We start from the raw sequence: 26787 nt of genomic DNA on the forward strand, positions 1-26787 counted from the left end.
TTATGCTAACTAACATAGTTAGCTAACTAGCTACCCAGAAACATGATGTTAATGTTAGCAAACAAGTTAGTCATTCAAAGCAACTTACTAGCAACATTTGAAAGGTTTTGTTTGACTAGCTGACCAAATGTGTAAGGTAAGCTCGCTAACTTCGGATAATTAACGTTAGTTGTTTGCACTTTGAATAACTCGGCTAATTTGCTAGCTAACAATGATATTGTTAAGGACTGTCAAGGAGATGGCTTGGTTTTAGCTTCTAGACAAGTCTCTTTCGCTTGCAAACTGTTAATGAAATCTGTGAATTCAGATACTGAGCCATCATTTAAATACAATAGATGCTTCAGGATAAGAGTTGGTATCTAACTAGCTCACTAGTTAGCTAATACATATTTGTTGCGCAAACAATGCGTTAATAAATGATAACTTATTATTTCCTGAACTGCATCAGTGTTGTCAAAGACTAATTCAAACTCAACCTGTTGTTTTTCAATGCTTTGTGATGTTTGTCCTGAATGTTGCTATAATTTGGCAAGTTAGGTATCATTGTTATGGGTTTGATTTGAAAGCTGTTCTGCATATGTGTAGCTTGCTGTTCTCAACATATGGATCAAATTAACTTTTTTTTGCTATTGAATGTCTGTTACTCTACTGTACTATGAGTTTTTACAAACTGAGTATTGGATCTTCATACTGTCATACTGAGGACACTGTATTGATTTGCCTGCCAATTTATTGTAGCACTGTCTCCCAGTGCTCTCAGAGTACAGTGATTGTGAAACCACTGCTACTCAGTTGACATAGCATATAAGACTGATGGAGATTTCACCACAAGCAGTGAATGATAATGGGGTACTGTCTGGGACCATTATGTTCAGTAGAACACACACACACACACACACACACACACACACATCAAATAGGCATACGATGTACTGTCTACCGTTGCACAAGGCATTTTCTTGGGTTAGCTTGGATGGCTGCTGACAGAATAGGGAGTTATCTGACGAGTGTCAATGTCGGGAGAGAAGAACACTTTACATTCACCCAAGAGAGTCATTTGGAAATGTTTAAGGATTGATTTAAGCAGGGAATGGCAGCTGGGAGAGTAGGGAATGATGTGCAGCGTACATCTGGAAGGCTTTTCCTATGAAGTGTGTGTCAGACTGACTGAGTGAAGTGAGGATCCCTTGTGAGTGCCTGGTTGCCTAAGTCTCCACTGTTCTGCTGTGGCACATCTTTGTTGGTTTATTTGTCAATAGGCAGGATGGATGGATGGGGGGGGGGGAATTCAGTCAGTGTTTATATGTTTATATGTTGCATTCGTATGCAGCCAGGCAGTGTGTGTGTGTGTGTGTGTTCTTTGCCTAGATCTCTCTTCAGAAACATCTTCTCCTCAGCACCTATTATCTGGGAATACAGCATTATGTTTAGTCTCGGTGGAAGTCAACAGTGAGTTAGAGAGTTGCAGTGAAAGAGGTCATCATATATCCTCTAGGGTTGGGCATGTATCCAGATTTTCATACCGTTTCTGTACCATACCATGGTATACTGTATTACCGAAAGTGCACACAAGGGGCGCTAAAAAAAAACAATTTTTAAACACACAAAACAATTTTGGCAACGGGGATATTGATCCGGGAGGGGATTGAATGTTTTGGATGTAACCAAGAAGCTTGATGCTGGTGTCCAGCCAATGAGGTAGCAAACCAAATACATAGTTGGATCCCCGGTGTCCAGCCAATGAGGTAGCAAACCAAATACATAGTTGGATCCCCGGTGTCCAGCCAATGAGGTAGCAAACCAAATACATAGTTGGATCCCCGGTGTCCAGCCAATGAGGTAGCAAACCAAATACATAGTTGGATCCCCGGTGTCCAGCCAATGAGGTAGCAAACCAAATACATAGCTGGATCCCCGGTGTCCAGCCAATGAGGTAGCAAACCAAATACATAGTTGGATCCCCGGTGTCCAGCCAATGAGGTAGCAAACCAAATACATAGTTGGATCCCCGGTGTCCAGCCAATGAGGTAGCAAACCAAATACATAGTTGGATCCCCGGTGTCCAGCCAATGAGGTAGCAAACCAAATACATAGTTGGATCCCCGGTGTCCAGCCAATGAGGTAGCAAACCAAATACATAGCTGGATCCCCGGTGTCCAGCCAATGAGGTAGCAAACCAAATACATAGTTGGATCCCTGAGCTGCATATCATTTATTTGATACATCTCAGATTTCTTATAGTTTATACTTAACTTATAGTTTTATAAGCAGTGGCATAGCACACACCCCCACAGCCAAATGCCCCCCCCCCCCCCCTCGAAAAAAATTCATGAATTACCCCAGTATACCGTATAAACGGTATAACGCCAAACGCCTAATATCCCATATCTGTGGTGGTATGTTTTGAAATTGAATGAGTCCTTTTTAAAAAAAATATATATTTTTAACATTTCTATTTAGTTTTCTTCTTTGGGATTTGAGGCATCCCGGTATTTTGTGACAACTGGTTATAAAAAGGCCTTTATAAATAGGTTACATTTGATTAGTGGGCTATTTCTCCATTGAAACGTTGTCATTGTAACGTATGAAGTAAAATGATACAGGTTAGTGCTCGTGATTGGGTGTGTGTGGGGGGGGGGGGGGGATACAGTTACTTAACAAGAGATTATTTTTCCGCTAGTTTGCTGTACTCCAGTATTTTTTTCCTTTATAGCGCGTTCTCCATCTTCTTTTTAAATAGGCAGTCAAATTTTTTTGGGGGGGGGGCTCTTTATTTCCATGACTAATTAAAATGTGTGTTCTCATGGCTCTCTCTCTCTCCTCTCTCTGCAACAGACACGATGAGCAATATGTTTGGAACATCGAATCGCAATAAAACCACAGTATCGAATCGCAATAGATTTAGAATCGTGAGAATGGCAATGCATATCGTATCGGGCACCTAAAGTATCGTGATAATATCGTATCGTGTGGTTCCTGGTAATTCCCAGTCCTAGTTAATGCATCAGAGGATCGCCTGCTTAAAATTTCAGTGCTAGATTTCTTAGATGGCTTATTTATTAGCAGTGAACTGTGCCATGGCCAGCTGCTATCACCGATCATACACTATCTGTGCTTCAGAGGGACTACCTCTACACACAAGACTGCACTTAATATTTTAAGGACGGGTCTGATCTGTCTTAATAATCTATTTTTTCGCCCTCTGTGTCTAGTGTTTTGATATCTATTTCATTGTTATCTGCCTGGTAACATTGTTACCTTGTAGGACAATGTTCCTTTGTCCAGAGAATTTTCAGTGTTCCCTCAAAGTGCTCTTGATGGGGCCATTCATGTGCTGAACATTCATTAAAAAGAACCATCTGTCAGCCCTTACTGACAGGCAGGCAGCATGTGATGCTCTCACAACAATTCAAGCAGGCTTCTCTCTCTCTCTCTCTCTCTCCCACTCTCTCTCCCACTCTCTCTCCCACTCTCTCTCCCACTCTCTCTCCCACTCTCTCTCCCACTCTCTCTCCCACTCTCTCTCCCACTCTCTCTCCCACTCTCTCTCCCACTCTCTCTCCCACTCTCTCTCCCACTCTCTCTCCCACTCTCTCTCCCACTCTCTCTCCCACTCTCTCTCCCACTCTCTCTGTCACTCTCTCTGTCCGTCTGTCCGTCTGTCCGTCTGTCCGTCTGTCCGTCTGTCCGTCTGTCCGTCTGTCCGTCTGTCCGTCTGTCCGTCTGTCCGTCTGTCCGTCTGTCCGTCTGTCCGTCTGTCCGTCTGTCCGTCTGTCCGTCTGTCCGTCTGTCCGTCTGTCCGTCTGTCCGTCTGTCCGTCTGTCCGTCTGTCCGTCTGTCCGTCTGTCCGTCTGTCCGTCTGTCCGTCTGTCCGTCTGTCCGTCCGTCCGTCTGTCCGTCCGTCCTCATTGTTCTCCTCAAAATATGTTTTTCTGTGTCGAGTGCCAACAACCAGAGTAATTGGCTGTTGCAGTGCTTCTCATGTGGTGTTTTAAGATATTGGGCCGACACACAGGCCGCGGCACCCTGGCAGGAATGAGACCAAGAAAGTGAGACACACAGACATTCTCTCTCTCTCTATTTTCTACTCCAGCCAGACAGCACTGACATGGTGAATACATAATCTGTAGCCTGTCAGCTACCCTTCACCTCTCATAACATGAGATCACAGACGAGGCGAGGCACGCTGGCTCTAGATGGATCATCCTATCTCGTCTTTCTGTTTGACAAAGCAGCGCTGTTGTGTGGCACTACTATGGCTATCAGATACTATCAGCACTATTCTACCCACGTTAACAATTCAGGAACCTCTTTACCAACAAAGAGGTTGTGTTTGGCGTGTGGTACAAGATGATGGGAATCTGTTTGGCTATTTTTCTCTCCCAGAAAGCTCACTAAGGATTGTCTTGTCTTGTCTTTTCCAGGGTTTTTTCTAGCTTGTTTTTTTGCAGTGATACCGATCAGTCTACCAATGTGGGCTAGTGCATTACTGTAATAACTAGTTGGTATCTGAAAGGCTACATGCCTAAATCCCAATGTATGCTATGCTGACAGTTATCAGGAATTTCGGCTATTGTTTTGTTAGATCAACAAATCTCTCAGTAAACGGGTGTTTTTTCCATTCAATGTGCCGTTTTGCCTCTTTGAGTCAAAAGAAGACTCTATCTTGGTTGACCCCGGAGGATTGGTGAGCACAGCCAGGCGAGAGGAACCGCTGTTTTGTACCAGAGCTGATTTTAAAAACGGAGATTGCCACATGCAATGACACCGCGTGACACTAGGCACTAGTGGTGCAGTTAAAAACACACTCAGCACAATGAACACCGGTGTCTTAGAATTCACCGCCTGCAGGGCCGGAATAACAAATCATAGGCCCCGGGGACTGTTGATTGATTTCATTCCATTATATGCCTATTCTTACTGTACAATATGTGTTGTTGACTGTGATAAAGGAATGGCATCAGAAGCAGTGCATACGTTTCAAGTTTGGAGAAGCTGATAACAAACTGTAACAACGCACCTTTTATAATGAAGCATTCTGTGCATCATCACATTTGCAGACCTATGTAAGAGAGCCTACTATTTTTAATGGGGTGAGTAGATAGTCCCCTCTACTGCAGTTTAGTCTGGGACACTAGAATGATGAGGAGGGCTTCTCCTCTACTGTAGTGTAGTCTGGGACACTAGAATGATGAGGGCTTCTCCTCTACTGTAGTGTAGTCTGGGACACTAGAATGATCAGGGCTTCTCCTCTACTGTAGTGTAGTCTGGGACACTAGAATGATCAGGGCTTCTCCTCTACTGTAGTGTAGTCTGGGACACTAGAATGATCAGGGCTTCTCCTCTACTGTAGTGTAGTCTGGGACACTAGAATGAGGAGGGCTTTCCCCTCTACTGTAGTGTAGTCTGGGACACTAGAATGATCAGGGCTTCTCCTCTACTGTAGTGTAGTCTGGGACACTAGAATAATGAGGAGGGCTTCTCCTCTACTGTAGTGTAGTCTGGGACACTAGAATGATCAGGGCTTCTCCTCTACTGTAGTGTAGTCTGGGACACTAGAATGATCAGGGCTTCTCCTCTACTGTAGTGTAGTCTGGGACACTAGAATGATGAGGGCTTCTCCTCTACTGTAGTGTAGTCTGGGACACTAGAATGATGAGGAGGGCTTCTCCTCTACTGTAGTGTAGTCTGGGACACTAGGATGATGAGGAGGGCTTCCCCTCTACTGTAGTGTAGTCTGGGACACTAGAATGATGAGGAGGGCTTCCCCTCTACTGTAGTGTAGTCTGGGACACTAGAATGATGAGGAGGGCTTCTCCTCTACTGTAGTGTAGTCTGGGACACTAGAATGATGAGGAGGGCTTCCCCTCTACTGTAGTGTAGTCTGGGACACTAGAATGATGAGGAGGGCTTCTCCTCTACTGTAGTGTAGTCTGGGACACTAGAATGATGAGGAGGGCTTCTCCTCTACTGTAGTGTAGTCTGGGACACTAGAATGATGAGGAGGGCTTCTCCTCTACTGTAGTGTAGTCTGGGACACTAGAATGATGAGGAGGGCTTCTCCTCTACTGTAGTGTAGTCTGGGACACTAGAATGATGAGGAGAAGAAAAACAGGACTATTTTACTAGAAAACATTGTCGCTCTTCGCTGCTCCTCGTGCCACTGCCTGCCAGCAGCGTAGTTCTCTGAGCTAAAGGCATTGTGTTGTGTTAAACACCACTCTGTCAAGCCTTTGACTGTGTAATAGCCAGCCCTTTCATTACCCGTGTAAGAGGGGGGGAGAAGTGAGTTGCTTTGAACTCTTCCCAATATAGTGCACTACTTTCGACCAGAGCCCTCGTGCACTACTTTCGACCAGAGCCCTCGTGCACTACTTTCGACCTGAGCCCTTGTGCACTACTTTCGACCAGAGCCCTTGTGCACTACTTTCGACCAGAGCCCTCGTGCACTACTTTCGACCAGAGCCCTCGTGCACTACTTTCGACCAGAGCCCTTGTGCACTACTTTCGACCAGAGCCCTCATGCACTACTTTCGACCAGAGCCCTCGTGCACTACATAGGGAATAGGGTGCCAGTAGGACCACATACTGTGTGCAGCTCTGTGGATAATGGAGGTCAGGTTAAGTCATTATTGACTTATTCACACACACACACACACACACGCCGAGCTCTCACAGACAGACACACAGACACACACACCGATCTCTCTTACACACACACACACACACACACCGAGCTCTCACAGACAGACACACACACCGATCTTTCTCACACTCACACACCGATCTCTCTCTCACACACACACCAGTCTTTCATACATCCACACACAAACATATGTCTCACACACACCGATCTCTCACACGTACACACACAAACATATATCTCACACACACCGATCTCTCTCTCGCTCTCTCTCTCTCGCTCTCTCTCTCGCTCTCTCACACACACACCGCTCTCTCACACGTACACACACAAACAGATATCTCACACACACCGAACTCTCTTCTCTCTCTCTCACACACACCGATCTCTCACACAGACACACACACACACACACCGATCTCACACACACAGACACACACTATTGCTTTTCCTCCTCTCTGGTAATGGCTCCTCCAATGTACAGTACCAGTCAAGAGTACCGACTACACTCTAGTGTCCCAGACTACACTACTACACACCTTCTCATTCCAGGGTTTTTTCTTCATTTTTACTACTACCTACGCTGTAGAATAATAGTGAAGACATCAAAACTATGAAATAACACTCGTGGTATCATGTAGTAACCAAAGAAGTGTTAAACAAATCAACATATATATGTTATATTTGAGATTCTTCAAAATAGACACCCTTTGCCTTGATGACAGCTTTGCACACTCTTGAAATTCTCTTAACCTGCTTCACGAGGTAGTCACCTGGAATGCATTTCAATTAACAGGTGTGCCTTGTTAAAAGTTCATTTGTGGAATTTATGTCCTTAATGCGTTTGAGCCAATCAGTTGTGTTGTGACAAGGTAGGGTTGGTATACAGAAGATAGCCCTATTTGGTAAAAGACCAAGTCCATATTATGTCAAGAACAGCTCAAATAAACAGAGACACGACAGTCCATCATTACTTTAAGACATGAAGGTCTGTCAATGTGGAACGTTTCAAAAACATATTCAAGTGCAGTCGGAAAAACCATCAAGCACAATGATGACTGGCTCTCATGAGGAACGCCACAGGAATGGAAGACCCAGAGTTACCTCTGCTGCAGAGGATAAATTCAATAGTTAACTGCACCTCAGATAGCAGCCCAAATAAATACTTCACAGAGTTCAAGTAACCGACACATCTCAACAACAACTGTTCAGAGGAGACTGTGTGAATCAGGCCTTCATGGCCTAATTGCTGAAACCACTACTAAAGGACACCAAGAAGAACAGACTTGCTTGGGACAAGAAACAAGAGCAATGGACATTAGACCAGTGGAAATCTGTTCTTTGGGACCAAATTTGAGATTTTTGGTTCCAACCGCCATGTCTTTGTGAGACGCAGATGATCTCCGCATGTGTATTTCCCACCGTAAAGCATGGAGGAGGAGGTGTTATGATGTGGTGGTGCTTTGCTGGTGACACTGTCAGTGATTTATTTAGAATTCAAGGCTCTCTTAACCAGCATGGCTACCACAGCATTCTGCAGCGATACGACATCTGGTTTGGGCTTTGTGGGACTATCATTTGTTTTTCAACAGGACAATGACCCAACACACCTCCAGGCTGTGTAAAGGCTATTTCCCCAAGAAGGAGAGTGATGGAGTGCTGCATCAGATTACCTGGCCTCCACAATCACCTGACCTCAACCCAATAGAGATGGTTTGGGATGAGTTGGACCGTAGAGTGAAAGAAAAGCAGCCAACAAGTGCTCAGCATATGTGGGAACTCCTTTAAAACTGTTGGAACAGCATTCCAGGTGAAGCTGGTTGAGAATTTTTTTAATTTTACCTTTATTTAACTAGGCAAGTCCGTTAAGAACAAATTTGTATTTTCAATGACGGCCTAGGAACAGTGGGTTAACTGCCTGTTCAGGGGCAGAACGACAGATTTGTACCTTGTCAGCTCGGGGATTTGAACTTGCAACCAAGAGTGTGCAAAGCTGTCATCAAGGCAAAGGATGGCTACACTTTTTTTGGTTGCTACATGATTCCATATGTGTTATTTAATAGTTTTGATGTCTTCAATATTATTGTACAATGTAGAAAATAGTAAAAATAAAGAAAAACCCTTGAATGAGTCGGTTTGTCCAAACTTTTGACTGGTACTGGATGTAAATGTGGTTGGTGAAGCACAGCAGTGTTATCTAATGCATCAATTTGTAATAAATCTGTCTCCTCAAGCTGTTGATGTGCAGGCAGCAAAACTTGACTCAGTAAAGAGGATCACACCGCTTCCACTCTCAGACTGGGAAAAACCTGTTGGCTCGACAGATTGCTAGGCATATCACTATCCGATCACTGAATGAAATGGAGTGCACTTTTTTAAAGCACTGCAACATTTAGGCTTTAGGCAAGAGTCTGTTTGGCCAGGGACACTTTATATTAGTCGGTGATGTTCTCTTTAGATATAAAGTACTTTTAACATTTTAGTAATTTATCCATTAGATATGTCTCTTAATCCCTGTTTTATACCTGCATGAATAAAGCTGAGCAAATGACAAGGATCCAGACTAATACATAGGGTTGACTAGCACTAGAAATTCCCCATGGTTATCATATATAAATCAGACTAATACATAGGGTTGACTAGCACTAGAACGAGAGGAGAAACGCCCCATGGTTATCATATATAAATCAGACTAATACATAGGGTTGACTAGCACTAGAACGAGAGGAGAAACGCCCCATGGTTATCATATATAAATCAGACTAATACATAGGGTTGACTAGCACTAGAAACTCCCCATGGTTATCATATATAAATCAGACTAATACATAGGGTTGACTAGCACTAGAACGAGAGGAGAAACACCCCATGGTTATCATATATAAATCAGACTAATACATAGGGTTGACTAGCACTAGAACGAGAGGAGAAACTCCCCATGGTTATCTTATATAAATCAGACTAATACATAGGGTTGACTAGCACTAGAACAAGAGGAGAGACTCGCCATGGTTATCATATATAAATCAGACTAATATATAGGGTTGACTAGCACTAGAAACGCCCCATGGTTGTCATATATAAATCAGACTAATACATAGGGTTGACTAGCACTAGAAACTCCCCATGGTTATCATATATATATCAGACTAATACATAGGGTTGACTAGCACTAGAACGAGAGGAGAAACGCCCCCATGGTTATCATATATAAATCAGGCTAATACATAGGGTTGACTAGCACTAGAACGAGAGGAGAAACTCCCCATGGTTATCTTATATAAATCAGACTAATACATAGGGTTGACTAGCACTAGAACGAGAGGAGAAATCCCCATGGTTATCATATATAAATCAGACTAATACATAGGGTTGACTAGCACTAGAACGAGAGGAGAAATCCCCATGGTTATCATATATAAATCAGACTAATACATAGGGTTGACTAGCACTAGAACGAGAGGAGAAATCCCCATGGTTATCATATATAAATCAGACTAATACATAGGGTTGACTAGCACTAGAAACTCCCCATGGTTATCATATATAAATCAGACTAATACATAGGGTTGACTAGCACTAGAACGAGAGGAGAAATCCCCATGGTTATCATATATAAATCAGACTAATACATAGGGTTGACTAGCACTAGAAACTCCCCATGGTTATCATATATATATCAGACTAATACATAGGGTTGACTAGCACTAGAACGAGAGGAGAAATCCCCATGGTTATCATATACAAATCACGATCAAGCTGATATTGGTTTTAATACGGCAGTCAATTATTTTTTTCCAAGAGAATGCAGTATGCTGGGCTCTATGGAGGCTATGTAGCTAGCTCCAAAGAAATAGAATTGGGCTAGTATTGGGCTTTCCACAATCTATTAATTATATTTATGACTAGTTTTTAGAAAGCACAGCTTTATTATTAAAACTGTGTAGCTGTAGCCTGGTAAATTTGTGAGAGAGGAATTCAGTCTGGTTTAACCAGGCTAATCTAGCTAGCTCCATAGAAATCAGGCTGCTAATTGGGCGTTCCCTGATCTAGTCATTCTATTTCTATGAATGATTCAGTAGCTCCTAACCACCAAGGTTGTTTTCTGCATGCAGTAGGCTAATTCTACACGGAGTCTACAAAACATTATGACACATTGTTGACACTCAAACCGGTGCACCTGGCACCTCCTACCATTCAAAGACACTTAAATATTTTGTCTTGCCCATTCACCCTCTGAATGGCACACATACACAATCCATGTCTCAATTGTCTCAAGGCTTAGAAATCCTTCTTTAACCACCTGTCTCCTCCCCTTTCATCTACACTGATTTGAAGTGGATTTAACAGGTGACATCAATAAGGGATCATATCTCTCACCTGGATTCACCTGGTCAGTCTGTCATGGTAAGAGCAGGTGTTATGGCAACAGTTTAGTGTTTTGCTTCACAACAGACTGTAGGGAACACCAGAGACCTCCCCCTCCCCACTCTGCTAGCAACCATATGGGCCATACTAATTATGCTTTTCGCCAACCATTCTCACTGATCCCACCAGGGATTTGGTTAAGTGCTGTTAGTTGTATAGCTTTAATGTCACCACCAGCACCGGGCTAGCTTTCCACACACACACACACACACACACACACACACACACACACACACACACACACATACACACACTAACCACTAGCTGCTCTGCTCATGGGAAACATAATGCTGCCAGAAGAGAAGACGGTCCAAGTCAACACGGTTATTGATTTGAGGTAAATGAAAGCTTCTCTTTAAGCAGTTGGTTGAATCCGATGCAGTTTGAGCTGGTGCCTCTCAGACCACTGTTTATACGACAAACATTATTACACTGTGGATGTGTGAATGAATCGGTAACTAATCATATGTCTTTTCAGTAGTACTCTGTGATTTCTAATTTGGACCAACCAGAAGAGGGATATTTGTATTTATCCTAGTATAATTCTTACCAATGAAGCCTACACTGAGAAACCATATTTTAATATCTTCTTTAAATGAAAGAACCCTATTTAATTCCATCTGTTCTGTGGTGCGACCGAGTGTGCGTCCCAAACGGAACCCTATTCCCTATGTAGTGCACTACTTTTGACCAGGGCTTAGGTCAAAAGTAGTGCACTTTACAGCGAAATAGGGTTCCGTTTGGGACAGAGACATGCGTTCGATCAAGATGTTTAATTAGAAAAGCCGACGTGACATCCATGATGCTTGCTGTTACCTCGGGGGCAGAGATCTCTAGGAAATGGTTTGAAGTGCTATGTGTGAATGAGCTTAAATGCCTCTCTGTGTGTTTCTAATGCTTCTTTAGTTGTGCCTAATCATTTACGAAGGCTTAACGTCTGCCTGTCTGCCTGTCTGCCTGTCTGTCTGTCTGTCTCTGTCTCTGTCTCTGTCTGATGCTTCTTTAGTTGTGCTTAATCATTTACAAATACTTAACCTGTCTGTCTCTGGCAGGTAGCCTGGTGGTTAGAGGCAGGTAGCCTGGTGGTTAGAGGCAGGTAGCCTGGTGGTTAGAGGCAGGTAGCCTGGTGGTTAGAGGCAGGTAGCCTGGTGGTTAGAGGCAGGTAGCCTGGTGGTTAGAGGCAGGTAGCCTGGTGGTTAGAGGCAGGTAGCCTGGTGGTTAGAGGCAGGTAGCCTGGTGGTTAGAGGCAGGTAGCCTGGTGGTTAGAGGCAGGTAGCCTGGTGGTTAGAGGCAGGTAGCCTGGTGGTTAGAGGCAGGTAGCCTGGTGGTCAGAGCATTGGGCCAGTAACTGAAAGGTTGCTGGATCGTATCCCCGAGCTGATAAAATTCTGTCATTCTGCCCCTGAACAAGGCAGTTAACCCACTGTCCCTGTCATTGTAAATAATAATTTGTTCTTAACTAGTTAAAAGTTAAATAAAATAAAAAAGAATAGCTTTCCTGCAACAATATTTTGTTGAAATGTAATTTGATCTCTGAGAAATGAAGCCTACCAATTGCACCTAAAAAAAGTTGTACTTTTTTTTTTTTTAATTTAATTTTAGGATTTACATTATTCAATAAATATATATTACCCAACATCTGATTTGATCCAAACTTATTCCTACCATTGAATAAGACTCATTGAATTAAATGTAATGATCAAAAGCCGCCCACTGACACCCTCCACACCCCATGCCAATCCCATCAATCAGTGTCAGTTCTCTGCCTGACCAGTAGTATGGAGCTGCGGCTCGGGAGTATTGACGTGGCTTTTAATAATTGTATTGGATTCCTCATGTCTTACATTGTTAGGAATAATTATGGTCCAAATCGGATGTTCGATACTATATTTATTGACATTTATATGAATCGAATACATTTTAAATGGCCAATTTCGTTGCAATCAATAAGTTTAAAAAAAGAGATCTAAATATATTTCAACAAAATGTTGAAGGAATTCTAATCATATCAATTTCTAACGACAGAAACAATTTCAACACAATCCTCTTGTGCTTTTTTGAGTTGGAACAATCTTTTTTTAAACACTACACAATCAAAATGTGCACATCTAGCTCTGCCAGTGCAAAACAAAGGAGGTTTGTTGTTGAAAAGAAAAGAGCCTCTGTGTTCTGGCTAACAGTTTTCTTGTAAAGATTGAAATTTCTGTTTTGCTGCGTGACTGTTAATCAGCAGGATCTGCCCTTAATAAAGCAGAGAGAGAGAGAGAGGGAGGGATGAAGAGAGAGGGAGGGATGAAGAGAGAGGGAGGGATGAAGAGAGAGGGAGGGATGAAGAGAGAGGGAGGGATGAAGAGAGGGGGAGGGATGAAGAGAGGGGGAGGGATGAAGAGAGGGGGAGGGATGAAGAGAGGGGGAGGGATGAAGAGAGGGGGAGGGATGAAGAGAGAGGGAGGGATGAAGAGAGGGGGAGGGATGAAGAGAGAGGGGGAGGGAGTGAATGGAGGAGAGAAGAATCCTCATCTCTCCTCCATCAACCAACCCTTTATTCCTAAATTCCTGTTTCTCTCTCTCTCTTTCCTCTCTCTACCTCTGCTCTCTCCTTCTCCTCTCTTTACCCGGTCTCTCTACTCTCTCTTTCCTCTCCCCCGTCTCTCGGTCTCTCTCCCCCTCGCTCCAAAATGAAGCAACAGAAACGCTAATTAACAGATGGATGAGAAGGGCTTCTGACTACAGCAACGTTGCTGGCTGTCCCCTCTCCCCCCTCAGGCTACACCACACTGCTCTAAAGAAGACACTGTAGCTACGCTTAGCCTGCTGATACTGTAGCTACGCTTAGCCTGCTGATACTGTAGCTACGCTAGCCTGCTGATACTGTAGCTACGCTAGCCTGCTGATACTGTAGCTACGCTAGCCTGCTGATACTGTAGCTACGCTAGCCTGCTGATACTGTAGCTACGCTAGCCCGCTGATACTGTAGCTACGCTAGCCCGCTGACACTGTAGCTACGCTAGCCCGCTGACACTGTAGCTACGCTAGCCCGCTGACACTGTAGCTACGCTAGCCCGCTGACACTGTAGCTACGCTAGCCCGCTGACACTGTTGCTACGCTAGCCCGCTGACGCTGTAGCTACGCTAGCCCGCTGATTCTGTAGCTACGCTAGCCCGCTGATTCTGTAGCTACGCTAGCCCGCTGACACTGTAGCTACGCTAGCCCGCTGACACTGTAGCTACGCTAGCCCGCTGACACTGTAGCTACGCTAGCCCGCTGACACTGTAGCTACGTTAGCCCGCTGACACTGTAGCTACGCTAGCCCGCTGACACTGTAGCTACGCTAGCCCGCTGATACTGTAGCTACGCTATCCCGCTGATACTGTAGCTACGCTATCCCGCTGATACTGTAGCTACGCTATCCCGCTGATACTGTAGCTACGCTAGCCTGCTGATACTGGTGCCTTTTCCTCCTCCTCCCCCGGCTTTGTCCCTTCCTCCTCCTACCCCCGGCTCTGTCCCTTCCTCCTCCTCCCCCCGGCTCTGTCCCTTCCTCCTCCTCCCCCCGGCTCTGTCCCTTCCTCCTCCTCCCCCCGGCTCTGTCCCTTCCTCCTCCTCCCCCCGGCTCTGTCCCTTCCTCCTCCTCCCCCCGGCTCTGTCCCTTCCTCCTCCTCCCCCCGGCTCTGTCCCTTCCTCCTCCTCCCCCCGGCTCTGTCCCTTCCTCATCCTCCCCACGGCTCTGTCCCCTCCTCCTCCCCACGGCTCTGTCCCTTCCTCCTCCCCACGGCTCTGTCCCTTCCTCCTCCTCCCCACGGCTCTGTCCCTTCCTCCTCCTCCCCACGGCTCTGTCCCTTCCTCCTCCTCCCCCCCGGCTCTGTCCCTTCCTCCTCATACCCACGGCTCTGTCCCTTCCTCCTCATACCCACGGCTCTGTCCCTTCCTCCTCCTCCCCACTGCTCTGTCCCTTCCTCCTCCTCCCCACGGCTCTGTCCCTTCCTCCTCCTCCCCACGGCTCTGTCCCTTCCTCCTCCTCCCCCTTGTTTTACCCTGGTGGATGTGTCTCGGAATGGGAGTCCTGTGCTGCACACTGAAGCCAATCGGTGAGCAGGTAGAAGATGGCCATCTGCTCTGTGATGGTTATCTATTGCTGATGTAAAGTGTTTCATCCAGCTTGTGTGTGTGTTTCTGTATGCGTGCAGACAGAGATTGTTATGTTTTTGTGGTGGTTCTATTTTCAGTGTCCATAAATTACTCGTCTATGACTGAAACCTTTGAGACACTTGTGTGTGTGACCGGACTGACTCCTGACCTGGCTGTCTATTTAGGCTACCTGTAAACGTGTCGTTAATGTCCTCTACTGCAACCAACCAGCTGATCTGTCTGTCCTCTACTGCAACCAACCAGCTGATCCGTCTGTCCTCTACTGCAACCAACCAGCTGATATGTCTGTCCTCTACTGCAACCAACCAGCTGATCTGTCTGTCCTCTACTGCAACCAACCAGCTGATCTGTCTGTCCTCTACTGCAACCAACCAGCTGATCTGTCTGTCCTCTACTGCAACCAACCAGCTGATCTGTCTGTCCTCTACTGCAACCAACCAGCTGATCTGTCTGTCCTCTTCTGCAACCAACCAGCTGATCTGTCTGTCCTCTTCTGCAACCAACCAGCTGATCTGTCTGTCCTCTACTGCAACCAACCAGCTGATCTGTCTGTCCTCTACTGCAACCAACCAGCTGATCTGTCTGTCCTCTACTGCGACCAACCAGCTGATCTGTCTGTCCTCTACTGCGACCAACCAGCTGATCTGTCTGTCCTCTACTGCGACCAACCAGCTGATCTGTCTGTCCTCTACTGCGACCAACCAGCTGATCTGTCTGTCCTCTACTGCGACCAACCAGCTGATCTGTCTGTCCTCTACTGCAACCAACCAGCTGATCTGTCTGTCCTCTACTGCAACCAACCAGCTGATCTGTCTGTCCTCTACTGCAACCAACCAGCTGATCCTTGTTGTGCTGTGAACGGCTGAGTTCCTCCAGAGATGGATAGAGTGAGGTGACAATGGAGGAAAGGAGCGGTGGAGGTTGTGTCCTCCATCCATCTCTGTGTTCTCCCATCATCTCCTCAGATCCCCCCGTCAAAAACTCTGAGTGGAGACCGAGGCACTCAAACAAACCAGAAAGAGAATCAACTCACGAACTGCTGGCTAAAACTGGAGTTACCAAGCCTTCTGCTTTGCAAATATTATTTTCTATAAAATGATGAACAAAATAGGCCCTAAAATGGAGCCTTGTGGAACCCCTTTTTTGATGTCATGGAAAATACTATATTTATAACCGTCCATGTTGGAAAATAGGCTAGTTGCTGAACCAATTATAGGATTTTTTTTTCTCCCTTCAACAATGCATTGTCTTCCGACAGATGGCGTCATTTTCACCCCGATGCGTTGCCATCAGTCCAGACGTACAAAATGCTGTTCGGAATGGAATGAGGTGGTCTGATTTATAGATGGTCCCACTTCAACCACCAGGAAGCTCTCAGCCCTCTCTCCACTGGGGACAAGTGGAGGCTACTAATGGCTTGATGAATCATTCTGATTGGAGGCATACAGGGGCTATATTTAAGTGAGGAAAGTGAATGTAAGCGCTATGTAGTATTAGACTGTAAAATAAGTCTACTGTGTATGTAATATAAAGGCCAATACGGATATTCTTACGTATATTATACTGTGAAAATCACCCTTCAAGGCAGATTTGTGTGTGTGTGTGTGGATTTACAACATTGACTAGTAATCCGTCAGGCCCACTGGCTGTGCTGTGTAGTCTCATCATGGTTCTCACCGTGTCAGCTGTCAGAGCACAAAGGCATTCTCACCGTGACAGCTGTCAGAGCACAAACTAAGTAATTACCCTGCTGTGTGTGTGGTGTGTGTGTGTGTGGTTCCTCCTCTAAGCAAACAGAACTTGCAGTAGGACTGGAGTAGCAAGGTGAAGTGGCGTCTCTGTTTATTCCCCTCACAGCAGCTCACTGAGCTGGCCTTGTCTCCTAGCAACACAACGCTGTAATGGAAGACAATTCATTCCTCTAACGCCATCCCCGAACCGGTCGCGTGCGTGGGTCCGCGTGCGTGGGTCCGCGTGCGTGAGTCCACGTGTGGGGGCTAATTGATTTTGTCCCCCCACACCAAACGCGATCACGACACGCAGGTTGAAATATCAAAACAAACTCTAAACCAATGATATTCAAATTGGGGACAGGTCGAAAAGCATTAAATATTTATGGCAATTTAGCTAGCTAGCTGGCTGTTTCCAGCTAAATTGTCCTGGGATTTAAACGTTGAGTTGTTATTTATTATGGATCCCCATTAGCTGCTGCCAAAGCAGCTAACGGGGTCCAGCAAAATGGGGTCCAGCAAAATTAAGGCAGTTATACAATATTAAAAACATTACAATACATTTACAGATTTCACAACGCACTGTGTGCCCCAGGCCCCTACTCCACCACTACCACATATCTACAGTCCAAAGTCTGTGTGTCTATAGTGCGTATGTTATTGTTTGTGTGTGTGTTTGCATGTGTCTGTGACAATGTTTGTGTTGTTTCACAGTCCCCGCTGTTCCATAAGGTGTATTTTATCTGTTTTTTAAATCTAATTTTACTGCTTGCGTTAGTTCCTTGATGTGGAATCGAGTTCCGTGTAGTCATGGCTCTATGTGGTACTGTGTGCCTCCCATAGTCTGTTATGGACTTGGGGACTGTGAAGAGACCTCTGGTGGCATGTCTTGTGGGGTAGGCATGGGTGTCTGAGCTGTGTGCCAGTAGTTTAGACCGACAGCTCGGTGCATTCAACATGTCAATACCTCTCATAAATAAAGGTAGGGATGAAGTCCATCTCTCTTTCACTTTTAGCCAGGAGAGATTGACATGCATATTATGAATATTTGCTCTCTGTGTACATCCAAGGGCCCGCCTTGTTCTGAGCCATTTGCAAAAAGTCATTTTGTGTGGCACCTGACCACACGACTAAACAGTAGTCAAGGTGCGACAAAAGTAGGGCCTGTAGGACCTGCCTTGTTGATAGTGCTGTTAGGAAGGCAGAGCATCACTTTATTATAGACAGACTTCTCCCCATCTTAGCTACTACTGCATATAGTGTTGGGTCATCCGCATACATAGACACACTGGCTTTACTCAGTCAGTGGCATGTCGAAAAGCAAGGGGCCTAAACAGCTACCCTGGGGAATTCCTGATTCTAACTGGATTATTTTTGATAGGCTTCCATTAAAGAACACCCTCTGTGTTCTGTTAGATAAGTAACTCTTTATCAACATTTTAGCAGGGGGTGTAAAGCCATAACGCAAGTTTTTCGTGAATTGCACAAGGTCATCTACTACGACAATTTATCCACACACAAAATGGTCAACCGAATCGTTTCTAGTCATCTCGCCTCCTTCCAGGCTTTTTCTTCTTTAGACTTTATATGGCGATTGGCATCTAACTTTCATAATAAGGTCTATTACCACAACCGACTGACCGACCTCAGTTCATCTTTCAATCACCCACGTGTGTATAACCAATGAGGAGATGGCACGTGGGTATATGCGTCTCTAAACCAATGGTCTCAGACGATCCCGCAGGTGAAGAAGCCAGATGAGGAGGTCCTGGGCTGGCGTGGTTACACGTGGGCTGCGGTTGTGAGGCCGGTTGGACGTACTTCCAAATTCTCTAAGATGACGTTGGAAGCGGCTTATGGTAGAGATAAACATTAAATTCTCTGGTGGACATTCCTGCAGTCAGCATGCCAATTGCACACTCCCTCAAAACATCTGTGGCATTGTGTTGTGTGACAAAACTGCACATTTTAGAGTAGCCGTTTATTCTCACCAGCACAAGGTGCACCTGTGTAATGATCATGGTGTTCAGCTTCTTGATATGCCACTTCCTGTCAGGTGGATGGATTATCTTGGCAAAGATAAATGATCACTAACAAAGATGTAAACAAATTTGTGCAAAACATTTGAGAGAAATAAGCTTTTTTGTGCGTATGGAACATTTCTGGGATCTTTTATTTCAGCTCATGAAAACATGGGAAACTATACTTTACATGTTGCGTTTATAAGTTGTATGATTTATGAATGGCAAGGATATATGAGATGGACTTAATTCAGTCAGTTCCACACCTTTTTATAAACTAGTCAAGCTTGCTGTTCCTTAATCAAAGCACAGCGCCATCACTCTGTGGCTGCATATGAAACACGCCAGGATCCGTAAACCATTTTTCTCACTGGCCCCTTCAGGGGCAGTTGTCCAAAAATCTACTGACTCAAACAGAATTGTTTGTCATGTTTCTTAAATAAGAAAAGTATTAGAAGTAATGTGAAATTGAGCAATATAGTCTTTTTAACCCAAATATTAGTTGAGACACTGTTCAGCTGCCATTTTAAGGGCGGGAGGGTACCGTGGTAATGGTCTTGTCTTGTCACGCGTGTCTGAGATTTTGGATCTGACTAGTAGCTGAAGGTCTTCCAGTGTTGCCAATTTAGCAACTTTGTTTGTTTTATTTAGTGAGTTTTCAGACCCCTCCAGCGACTTTTTTCATTGGTTAGAGGTTAGCGACATTCAGCTCCTTGGGAGTTTTGCCACCAAGAGTTTCAGTGGTTTTGATGGCATTTAGTGACTTTTCTCACTGAATTCTGCACCACAGAAGAGTGAGACAAGCTGTCTGTTTAACAGAAGTCACAGGACTGGTTCACATACAGGCAGAGAAGCACAAGGTGCTGAACCAAGGCAAATTGGTGCTGTGACGTCATCTAGCGTCAAATCAAATTAAAGCAAACTTTTTTTTGGACACATGCGCCGAATACAACAAGTGTAGACTTTACCGTGACATGCTTTACTTACAAGCCCTTAACCAACAGTGCAGTTCAAGAAGAAGAACATATTTACCAAGTAGACTAAAATAAAAAGTTATCATAAAAAGTAACACAAGAATAACGAGGCTCTATACAGAGGGTACCGGTACTGAGTCAGGGTGGAGGCTATATACAGGGGGCACCAGTACAGAGTCAATGTGGAGGCTATATACAGGGGGTACCGGTACAGAGTCAATGTGGAGGCTATGTACAGGGGGTACCGGTACTGAGTCAGGGTGGAGGCTATATACAGGGGGCACCAGTACAGAGTCAATGTGGAGGCTATATACAGGGGGCACCGGTACAGAGTCAATGTGGAGGCTATATACAGGGGGTACCGGTACTGAGTCAGGGTGGAGGCTATATACAGGGGGCACCGGTACTGAGTCAATGTGGAGGCTATATACAGGGGGCACCGGTACTGAGTCAGGGTGGAGGCTATATACAGGGGGCACCGGTACTGAATCAGGGTGGAGGCTATATACAGGGGGCACCGGTACTGAGTCAGGGTGGAGGCTATATACAGGGGGCACTGGTACTGAATCAGGGTGGAGGCTATATACAGGGGGCACTGGTACTGAATCAGGGTGGAGGCTATATACAGGGGGCACCGGTACTGAGTCAGGGTGGAGGCTATATACAGGGGGCACCGGTACTGAGTCAGGGTGGAGGCTATATACAGGGGGCACCGGTACTGAGTCAGGGTGGAGGCTATATACAGGGGGCACCGGTACTGAGTCATTGTGGAGGCTATATACAGGGGGCACCAGTACAGAGTCAATGTGGAGGCTATATACAGGGGGCACCGGTACAGAGTCAATGTGGAGGCTATATACAGGGGGTACCGGTACTGAGTCAGGGTGGAGGCTATATACAGGGGGCACCAGTACAGAGTCAATGTGGAGGCTATATACAGGGGGCACCGGTACAGAGTCAATGTGGAGGCTATATACAGGGGGTACCGGTACTGAGTCAGGGTGGAGGCTATATACAGGGGGCACCGGTACTGAGTCAGGGTGGAGGCTATATACAGGGGGCACCGGTACTGAGTCAGGGTGGAGGCTATATACAGGGGGCACCGGTACTGAATCAGGGTGGAGGCTATATACAGGGGGCACCGGTACTGAGTCAGGGTGGAGGCTATATACAAGGGGCACTGGTACTGAATCAGGGTGGAGGCTATATACAGGGGGCACCGGTACTGAGTCAGGGTGGAGGCTATATACAGGGGGCACCGGTACTGAGTCATTGTGGAGGCTATATACAGGGGGCACCGGTACTGAGTCAGTGTGGAGGCTGTATACAGGGGGCACCGGTACTGAGTCAATGTGCAGGGGTACATGCTAGTTGAGGTAATCTGTACATGTAGGTGGGGGCGAAGTGACTATGCATAGATAACAAACAAACAGCGGGTAGCAGCAGTGGAGGAGCCAATAGCGATTCTCGCTGAATTAGTTGGCAACACTAGTTTCTTTGCTGTCAGTTAAAGCAGCAGACTCAAACTAACGTTGAAAAACAACCGAGCTTGTGAACAAAACAATGTAAATAGCCAAGAAACACGAGGAGTCTCACTTGTCAGATTTTCGAGTGAATTAGACCAACTTTCGTGCACCATGAGTCTATCAGCTCTTATTAAAGGTAAGCGTTAAATTTTTAACAACGCTTTTTTTCTAGTTCATTGCATCCGCCGTGGAGCCCATTTTCATAATATTTCCTAGCTGCTTGCCGTCGTTTTGAAGTAATCGCGAAAAAACAGGCCTTATTTTAGGGCATTTTTCACCCTGCCGGTTCCTATTAGTTCTATTGAGCCACGTGGCACCAACTCACCTTCTGAACGTTCTATTCCAAGCTTATTGTTCAACGTCACAATGCCTGCTTCGCTATTGTTGGCAATGAGACCTGCTCACGTTGTTGGTAGTTAAAGTTAGTGTGCACTGCGCCTGGCCCGCCACAGAAGTTGCTAGTGCGCGATGAGACAAGGATGTCCCTGCCGGCCAAACCCTTCCTAACCCGGACGACGCTGGGCCAATTGTGCGCCGCCCCATGGGCCTCCCGGTCGCGGCCGGCTGCGACAGAGCCTGGGCTCGAACCCAGAATCTCTAGTGGCACATGCCTTAGACCACCGCGCCACTCGGGAGGCCCAGTCGGAAGACGTTTTAATCATGAGAATCTCCTCTTTCTAATTATTTAAGTGTGGACAGCTCTTTGCTCTTTGCTCTTTGAGTGCTGCGCTGCTCACATTGTTTTCCTGTGGAGAGGCATTCCGGTCTATTTCGCCAAATATCTCACTGTGTATATTTTTTTTTAAAACATCCAAGTCGGGCACCATTTTAATCAGGAGAATCTCCTCTTTTGTAAATATGTAAGTCTGGGCATCGGTCACTAGACCAGAAATAGTCAGAAGTTTTCATTTTTCCCCTACTTTCTCACTATGCAGACATAAGCACAGTTGACACCATCGAGGTGCGGGTGTTTACTTTCTACACTAGTTTATTTTTTTCAAGTTTCGTTTGACGAACAGATTGGTGGTATAAAAAAAAAAGGGATACATTTGTTTTGGTGCCATTTAGGTGAAATGGAATTCTAAACCTAACTTCTAAGCGTATCAGGCTCTGCGAACGTTCCATTCCAATCATTTGCTATTGGCTCGCGCTAGTGTTCCAACTTAGCCAACATTCTTTTGCTGTTTTTCAGCCTTGGGTGAATTTGGACTCGTTCTATTGTCCAGCCTATTAAAGGGATACTTGGGGATTTTGGCAATGAGGTCCTTTATCTACTTCCCCAGAAACAGATAAACTCATGGATACCATTTTTGCCTCTGCGTGTAGTTTGAAGAAGGTTGCTAATGTTAGCGCAATGGCTGCATCTATACTGTAGATTTCCAGTCATTACACTGTTAGTTAGCATTGGCACCCGTAACTACCTCGTACTTTCTGTTATACTGGACGCAGAGACATAAAAATGGAATCCACAAGTTTCTGACTCTGAGGAAGTAGAGTTGCCTAAATCCTGAAGTATTCCTTTAACTTCCACACAGCTCACCTGCCAGGTAGTGATGCAGCACCAGGTGGGATATAGGACTCCCGATTTTTATTTTGTATGATACTATGAAACAAATCATACTCGCATTTGACTGTTCATTTTATGCCCTGGTTGTCTTTGTCTCCACCCTAGCTGTCTGGTGCTGGGTTACATTTCAAAAGCTTGTCCATCTTGTAGTTTCTGCTGTCTCAGAGATTAACACAATGAAAGAGTTTGTGTGTGTGTGTGTGTGTGTTTGTGTGTTTGACCTTCCCCTGTGAGGAGAGACTGAGGGAGGATGAGAGACTGTCAGCAGGGAGGGAGAGAGGACAGGACGGAGGGGGGGGTCTTTGTGCAGTAGGAAACGACAGGCGTTTTAATTGTGTGTGACACATGAAATTAGAAATAATAATGTGTGAACAGTCAGAGGGGGCCCAAGAGACCAGATGAGATGAGAATCTCCCTGCTCGTCATTTTAAACAGTAGCAGTAAGATCCTATCTGAGAGATTTGATATGAAACCAGGACCAAAAATGACTGATCTGAGAAATGTTATATGAAACCAGGACCAAAAAAGGCTGTGATCTGGCCTCCCGGGTGGCGCAGTGGTTAAGGCTGCTGTACTGCAGCGCCAGCTGTGCCACCAGGTTCGCGCCCAGGCTCTGTCGTAACCGGCCGCGACCGGGAGGTCCGTGGGGCGACGCACAATTGGCCTAGCGTCGTCCGGGTTAGGGAGGGCTTGGCCGGTAGGGAAATCTTTGTCTCATCGCGCACCAGCGACTGCTGTGGCGGACTGGGCGCAGTGCGCGCTAACCAAGGTTGCACGGTGTTTCCTCCGACACATTGGTGCGGCTGGCTTCCGGGTTGGATGCGCGCTGTGTTAAGAAGCAGTGCGGCTTGGCTGGGTTGTGAATCGGAGGATGCGTGACTTTCAACCTTCGTCTCTCCCGAGCCCGTAGCGATGAGACAAGATAGTAGCTACTAAAACAAAATTGGGGATACCATGAAATTGGGGAGAAAAAGGGGTAAAATAAAAAATAAAAAAAGTAAATTAAAAAAAACTGTGATCTGAGAAATTTTATATGAAACCAGGACAAAAAAATGACTGATCTGAGGGATTTTCATGAAATTTCAAAGGGCCTAAAATGTAATTTTGTCAAAAGTTTATGGACACATATGCGAGTTGTGGTATAAAGCTAATTATAAACTGTGGTTCCAGCCCTGAATGCTGATTGGCTGACAGCCGTGGTAAATCAGACCATATACCACATGTATGACAAAACATTTATTTTTACTGCTCTAATTAAGTTGGTAACCAGTTTATAATAGCAATAAGGCACCTTGGGGGTTTGTGGTACTTGGCCAATATACCACGGCTAAGGGCTGTGTCCAGGCACTCCGCGTTGGGTCGTGATTAAGAACGGCCCTTAGCCGTGGTATATTGGCCATATACCACACCCCCTTGAGCCTTATTGCTTAAATAAGTAGCTGTATTTCTGCTGTTTTGTTTCCTAACTTTATATCCCAGCTTGTGCATCAACACAGCCTGGCTGGGGCGAGTGAGTGAAAGCTGAAAATATTTGTTTTAAGAAGCATTGAGCACAGGCATAAAAGTTGGTCTAAATACTAACGTGAGTCTTTATCCTCGGGTTTCTTGGAGATTTACATTTTTTTTGGTTCTCAAGTTAGGTTTTTAGAATGTTTGCGTTTCCTTCCGCTGCTAGTGAAGAGAAACATCCTCGGCCTCTACTAGTCAGATTCGTTACCACAGTAACCTTAAAGGGGCAGCTGACATTTTGTCTCATCTGTGATATTTTGGTTAAAATACTCTTAAATTAAATTGAGCAATATACCACGTTGCTTCCTTCAAGTAATACATTCCTTATTTTAGAAACATTAATTAATAACAGTAATTAATTAATTATTAATAACAGTAATTAACAGTAATTAATGCAAAAAAATATATATTTTGGCTGGTAAAAAAATCTTGAGTTGGCCGGTAGATTAAAAAAAATATCTACCTGCCACAGTGGCTGGTAGACAAATCAATTAGTTTTAGGCCCTGGTCCTTTGGAGGAAGGAGTGTTGACAATAATTACACATTTGTATAAAAAAAATACCATACAGGCATATCAAAGATCGAGTGAGCTCTCTGCTAGTGTTAATGTTAGGATCCATTTTATACAGAGACATTGGAACAGTAGGCAATGTAACCAATCACAGCCCTCCTTTTACTTGCATCATTGCACATCCTGCAAATCACCAGCACAGGGTGACCATTTTGAATCCATTTTCACATTCACACTATTGGTAACGCTGACAAACTCTAATCACACTCTGGAGCTTTGATATGCCCGTACAGTATATTATGTTAAACAATATATTGAAAAATGTGCCATGTAATAAATATGTATTTTCGATATTCATGTTTTATATTTTTCAATATTCATGAAATAAATATGTTTTGAAATGAAAATACTACTTATATGAGAGCAGACGCTAACCTCCAAATAACACCAAATGTTTGTTGCTCCTACCTACCAAGTCTTAATGGAGGCCTGGGTGAGGCCAAAATCTCATAAATATGCCAACTTCATTCATTCTCAATTACGCTTTTAGGTACGAATGTCAACCAATCCTTCCTCCGAAGGACCATTCTATGGATGAAATGTTGTGACAATCCCCCCAATGGTCTTTTTCTGTCTGGGTTTCATATGGAATCACTCATCGGTGTCTTTTTATATTACCCAAAAAGCACTCTGTGAGATACAATACCATTCCGACATCGCACGATCTAATATTTACATATTTCTTAATTCCTTTACTTTTAGATTAGTGTGTATTGTTGTGAGTTGTTAGATATAATTGCACTGTTGGAGCTAGGAACACAAGCATTTCGCTACACCCACAATAACATCTGCTAAATATGGGTATGGATTTGATTGGACAATAGGCCTACTATAGGTCTAGTACCAGTGGAGGAGTTGAGATATACATAAAGGAGTAGCAGTCATATACATCACTATTGTGGATGTCTTTCTGGTCTTCTCACCCATATAAAGGAGTGATATGGTGATGCATACTAACAATACTATCAATGGCAGTATATGAAAATGTATCTTTTACTAACCGTCAAGGCAGAGCAGGCCAATTACTGGCAGAGAAATAGCTTGCCTACTTAACATTACTTTAGTAGATACACGACATGACCAAAAGTATGTGGACACCGGCTCGTTGAACATCTCATTCCAAAATCATGGGCATTAATATGGAGTTGGTCCCCCTTTGCTGCTATAACAGCCTCCACTCTTCTGGGAAGGCTTTCCACTAGATGTTGGAACATTGCTGCTATAACAGCCTCCACTCTTCTGGGAAGGCTTTCCACTAGATGATGGAACATTACTGCGTGGACTTGCTTCCATTCAGCCACAATAACATTAGTGAGGTCGGACACTGATGTTGGGCGAATAGGGCCAGCTTGCAGTCGGCGTTCCAATTTATCACAAAGGTGTTCGATGTGGTTGAGGTCAGCGCTCTGTGCAGGCCAGTCTAGTTCTTCCACAACGATCTCGACAAACTGTTTCTGTATGGACCTCGCTTTGTGCACGGGGGCATTGTCATGCTGAAACAGGAAAGGGACTTTCCCCAAACTGTTGCCACAAAGTTGGAGGCACAGAATCGTCTAGAATGTCATTGTATGCTGTAGTGTTAAGATTTCCCTTCACTGGAACAAAGGGGCCAAGCCCGAACCATGAAAAACAGTCCCGGACAATTATTCCTCCTCCACCAAACTTTAC

At 44.9% G+C, this 26787-nt stretch overlaps 1 protein-coding gene across 1 annotated transcript in view; it reads left to right on the top strand.

The window, feature by feature from the left end:
• Positions 1-26787, top strand: part of LOC139416950 (arginine-glutamic acid dipeptide (RE) repeats a) — a 347908-nt gene that overhangs the window by 761 nt on the left and 320360 nt on the right. The gene's annotated exons all lie outside the window — the stretch shown is intronic.

This window comes from Oncorhynchus clarkii, chromosome 9, assembly GCF_045791955.1.
Source record: "Oncorhynchus clarkii lewisi isolate Uvic-CL-2024 chromosome 9, UVic_Ocla_1.0, whole genome shotgun sequence".
NCBI lineage: Eukaryota > Metazoa > Chordata > Actinopteri > Salmoniformes > Salmonidae > Oncorhynchus > Oncorhynchus clarkii.